The sequence below is a fragment of the Protobothrops mucrosquamatus genome, unplaced genomic scaffold, assembly GCF_001527695.2.
Source record: "Protobothrops mucrosquamatus isolate PMUCROS unplaced genomic scaffold, P.Mucros_1.0 scaffold1933, whole genome shotgun sequence".
Classification (NCBI taxonomy): Eukaryota; Metazoa; Chordata; class Lepidosauria; order Squamata; family Viperidae; genus Protobothrops; species Protobothrops mucrosquamatus.
The window spans coordinates 110889-116774 of NW_015388054.1; positions in this window are offsets into that span (position 1 = coordinate 110889).

The following is a 5886-nucleotide window of genomic DNA, read 5'->3' on the forward strand; positions in this document are numbered from 1 at the left end:
ACCCCGGGTCCTTGGCTGATGAAATACCTGGAAACCCGGCGGGCAGATGTCCACGAGGGGTACACCCCCTTCCATGCCCAGCCAGGTCTCGGTGATCCCTGCCAGGTCCGCACCCCCCTCTTGAATAAGTTCTTGAATGAGGGGGGCCTTATTTACCACGGACCTGGCATTGCATAACATCAGCCGGTGATCCCAGGCCAGAGGGTCTAAGATCCCTGGGGACCGAGTAGAGTCCTGAGGACCGGAGCACCCACAAGCTTGTAAGCAGCGTGTGCGTGCTCCCGAAACCCGATATGGTCCTCTGCTCCCGCCGTATCTGCCCCTCCCACTGACTGTACTGATCACACCACCCTAACCAAGCTAACCAAAGGTCCAAAGGGCCTCATGTTAAAATTCATATTGATACCTCCAGTTTAAGGCCCCAATTTTGTGCAATGTTGTAATAAACGTTAGAAAACTGGGTATTGTCTTTACGTAATGAAAAATAAAGGAGCCATCATTTGGGCATGGAAAAAGGAGGCTGACTCTTCTGTGCTGTACCCTGCCCTGCCCTATGAAAATCAGTCCTCCCATACAGCCTTTTGCTTAGTAAAAAGTTCCCTTTACCATCCAAGACTGTTTCTTCTGTCAGAAATATAATAAAGAGACTTTACAATAAGATTGTGCCTGGAAAAACCACCTGCCTATGATTTAATATATAAAATACATCATGGGTTGTTTGGCCCAAAAAGAGCTTGCATACCAATGACATAATACAGGAGCTTTCACCAGGAATGGGTGAAATCAATGGTCCTGATGTTACCTTATTAATCCATTAAGTGTTTACTTCCAGTTTGAGAATTAAAACAATCACTGGCTACTTGCTAAAGTAGGCAAAGAGAATCTCCATTATCAATTGGATCTTTGCCCTGTTTCCCATAAATGCCAAATAAATTGGAATGCTTATTGTCACCTCCCTTTCCAATAAATGATGGCAAAATTAAAACAACAATTTGGGGAGATACCAAAAAAAAAAAAAAAGGAAGCTGATGCAGTACAGAAATTCCTGTGGGTCCACTTGCTTTTCAGATAAAGCAAAAGAGAGACTGTCCAACTTAGTAGAACAAGCTCAAAGGAGTACATAATGATATTCATATCAATATCTGTAATCCTGGGCTCAATCAAATCAAAATCAACTTGAGAGAGCCTGTGTTTTTCTCCTTTAAGCTCTTTTTTGGAACTTTCTCTTTTCAAAGTCATGAAACTCGCTATCTTGCATTTGCTAATACAGATCTGATCAGGTTCTGTAAATTTCAGATGCAACATATTATTACATATTAGAGGTTAGGTATTGGATAAATATAATCCCTCCAGATCTGGCCCAAATTAACTCTTAAACTGAGTTATTAATGCAAAGCTGTAATTTTTAATCATGGTCTACTGAGTAGCCACAATTGGTTCAACTCATATGACAATAAATCAGTAATAAATAGAAAATGGTTTCTATTTATACTAAACCATAAATTTATGCCAAACCATCATCATATGTGGTTGGCGTAATAAACAATTTAGTGCAATTTATTCAGTGAACCAAGTTTAAACCAAATAGGGCTGTTGGCAGGTGGTTGAGATCTTACATAATATGAAGCCATAAACTTTGGTTTATTGGTCTATACCTGGGGTAGGCAACCTTGGCTCTTTTATGATTAGTGGACTATTAGTGGACTATGCTGGCTCAGGAATTCTGGGAGTTGAAGTCCACGAGTCATAAAAGAGCCAAGATTGCCTACCCCTGGTCTATACAATGTGCTGAGCTGAAATTAAATAAACAAATTTTGACAAAGGAGCTTCAAATTTGCAAATTTCTGTTAATGTAACCTTACAATAAAGTTAGGGCTAGTTCTTCTGGGTGTGCTTTTTGTCTGGATTACTTCACAAGCCTGATATCAATTTTGCAAGCCTGAAAGTACATCTCACTACTGCTTTGTCTATAGTCTCTGGCTCTTCCCCCTATCTCCCAGAATCATTACCACATACCATTACATCTCCAGGTACAATGCATCTCTTTGATCAAAATTCCCAAACAACAAAAAGTACTGCAACTCTCCTGACCGTTTATACCACTGCATCATTGCCATTCCTCTCTCCGTATGGTCCTTGGAGGCTGAAAAAAAAGAGAAAAATGCAACCTCAACAACAGAAAGGTTGCCATCTCTTGAAGTTTAAGTTTAACTCAGTTTAAGAGTTAATTTGGGTGAGATCTGGAGGGGTTATTTTATCCAATACCTAACCTCCATGTCTCCTGTTTCCATGTACAGCCTGGGACACCTGCCCTCCTGAACCAGGCCAGGACTTTAACCACTTCTGGCAACTTTTCCCCTCTATGCAAAACCACTCATGCAGAAGATTGACACGGATAGGATATTTTGAACGAAGGAGTTGTCCCCTTACCAACTTGGGCCAATGATTCTGGTGGAGGTACGGCTTAACTGCACTTTTCAAAGTGGAGTCTAGAGTTGTTCATCTGTGATGATTTGAGATTATTCAGCATCATTAAATATACATGAAGCTAAGTGCTAGGAAGTTGCAAATTACTGCCTGACACAACGGCTGAAACATTTCCAGGGACACCTCACATTAAAAAAAAAATCAAAGTGCCAGCAGACTGAACTTCTCTGCAGTACTATATTTTGATTTTCTGTTTTGCTGACTTTAAAATGAAAACGGCTCAGACTTCGGCTTGTTAGATTTTCCCACAAATGAATGCTTCCATACCCTCTGTTACTCTGCATTCAATAAAAGATAATTGTGTGTGTGCTGAAGTCTCACGGTATCTGTAGGATGTTGGTATGTAGGCTATTTCTAAGCACGTGTTTAGCACAGGAAACTGATCACTCCACAAGCCAAGTTCAAAAAATCCTTTCAAACAAAAATGGGCCCCTGATTTCTCCCAGCTTTCTTTTTTTCAGCAACACAGTTTGTGAGAAAGCTTTCGAGTTGTCGCCATTCCTAAANTCATATGTTTTAGCCTCCAGTCCCCTAATCATCTTTGTTGCTCTTCTCTGTACTCTTTCTAGAGTCTCAACATCTTTTTTACATCGTGGTGACCAAAACTGGATGCAGTATTCCAAGTGTGGCCTTACCAAGGCATTGTAAAGTGGTATTAATACTTCACATGATCTTGATTCTATCCCTCTGTTAATGCAGCCTAGCAATGTGTTGGCTTTTTTGGCAGCTGCAGCACACTGCTGGCTTATATTTAAGTGATTGTCCACTAGGACTCCAAGATCCCTCTCACAGTTACTACTATTGAGCAAGGTACCCCCTATACTATACCTGTACATTTGGTTTTTCTTGCCTAAATGTAGAACCTTACTTTTTTCACCATTGAATTTCATTTTGTTAGATAGCGCCCAGTGTTCAAGTCTGTCCAGATCCTCCTGTATTCTAAGCCTGTCTTCTGGAGTGTTGGCTATTCCTGCCATCTTGGTGTCGTCTGCAAATTTGATGAGTTCCCATCTATCCTCTCGTCCAAATCGTTGATGAAGATGTTGAAGAGCACTGGGCCCAGAACAGAGCCCTGGGGCACCCCACTACACACTTCCCTCCATATAGATGCGGTTCCATTGAGGACCACACGCTGAGTACGGCCGGTCAGCCAGCTACGGATCCATCTCCCATAGAGTGGGTCTCCTCAGGGTGCCGTCGGCCAGACAGTGCCGGCTGGCGACCCCAAGGGGGAGGACCTTCTCTGTGGGAGCTCCCACCCTCTGGAATGAACTGCCCCCAGAGATCAGGGTTATCCCTGATCTCCCTTCCTTTCGCCGCGCCCTCAAGACTTGGTTATTCCAGCTCCCAGGACTGGCCTAGGGTAATTTTTAGAGGGGTTTTAATCAATATTTTAAATTGGACAATCTCTAATATTTCTTTTAAATTAATTTTAAACCTGTATTGTTATTTATGTATTTTAATTGATTGTCAGCCGCCCTGAGTCCTACGAGGAGAAGGGCGGGATATAAATCTAAATAATAAATAAAATAAATAAATAAATAAATCTGGTGGTGATGCTGTCTAACCCGCATTTTTCTATCTTATCAAGTAGTAGGTTGTGATCTACTTTGTCAAATGCCTTACTGAAGTCCAAGTAAATTATATCCACAGCATTCCTCTGCTACAGGAGGAAAAGCCAGAGGTCTGCAGAAGGTCTCCGAAATAGATGGTTGCCTTTAGAAAGGCAGATGGACTGCAGATTACGTTCCCTGCCAAGCATCTGCCTTCTTGGTCCAACTGGAGGCCATGGAACTCCCATCCTCTTCTCACTCTCTTTCACCCTAAGTTGTACAGGGCCTGATAGCTGTTTAGTGCAATCAGAGCCAACGGCAGTATCTCAAAAAAAGAAATAAATTCTAATTGAAGTTAAATTATACAAGATTAAATCGAAAGGAAAAGAGGAGGGGTATGGCTTTCAGGTATATATGCAGTCTTGTCTGATTAATTAAGAAGTGCAGTTACTGAAATAATCGAAAAGTGCAACAAGGAATCTTCCTCCCTTTTTTGCAATTTAGTCTTGACTATGGGACAATAAAGTAAAACCAAACAGTCTACATAAATAATAACTAAAAAAGCAGTGGTACCTTAAAATATGTCAAATACGCTGAGACACAAGTCAGTCATTCCCTTTGTTTTTTTTATCTGTCAATCAAAAGATGTGTTGCTTGTTATGTAGTACTAAACTGATCTATGTATTATTATTTACAACAGCTGCTTGACATCATGCTATCTTAGGCTGCTCTTGCTATTTCCTCCCCTTGTTTTACAATCAAGAACAACATTCACAAACTGCACTAAGCCCCCTTGGGGTTTGTCTGATTGTGATTTACCGCATTGTGGGAATCCAGCCATTAGAGTTGCAAACCATGTTTCATTTCTAAAGGCAATGCACAAGTTCATCCTCTTAAATTCATCCTGATTACTCTTAACTGAGTAGTCAAAGGCTCGAATAAGTATGACTTAGTGAAAGGTATGAAAAAGCCAGCAATATTCCTCGACTTACGACTGCAATTAAGCCCAGAATTTCTGTTGCTAAGCAAGACAGTTGTTAAGTGAGTTTTGCCCCATTTTATGACTTGCCACAGTTAAGTGAATCACTGCAGTTCTTAAGTTATTAACACAATTGTGAAGTGAATATGGATCCCCTGTTGACTTTGTTGGACAAAAGGTTGTAAGGGGTGATCACATGACCTTGGGACACTGCAACCATCGTAAATACATCCCAGTTGCCAAGCGTCCAAATTTTGATCACATGACCATGGGGATGTTGCAATGGTCGTAAGGGTGAAAAACGATCATACGTCCCCTTTTCCAGTGCCGTTGTAACTTTGAACAATCACTAAATGAACTGGTGTAAGGATAACCTGTACAAGGAGTCTGGATGTGAATGAGGCAAGGGACGAAGGCCGAGTCCCTTCCCATGCCCACTATTGAACGCTTTCTATACAGACTCCCGGCAATTACTATCTAAGCCTCCTCCTGGTGGTGCATATTTTTGGCTTTCAAATTTAGAAGCATTTATGTAGGAAAAGAACGATCACTTAGCAATGCCTGCAAAGAAAAGATGCTGCACTGATTTTTGGCTGCTACAGCATGTACCTTTTAAAGGTGGCACGGGATCAATAAGTCTAGGAACAACCTTTTAAAGTAGTGTGTGTGTGTGTGTGTGTGTGTGTGTGTGTGTGTGTGTGTGTGTAGACAATTACTTTAGATCTTGCCAGATAGCCAGGCACCCAGTGATTCCCAAACATGGTTTTATTATATATAATGACAAAACGATACTGTATTTTCTTTACACCAGCACAAAAGAAATACACGAACACAATTAACAATATGGATCTTAACCACTACAAGAGA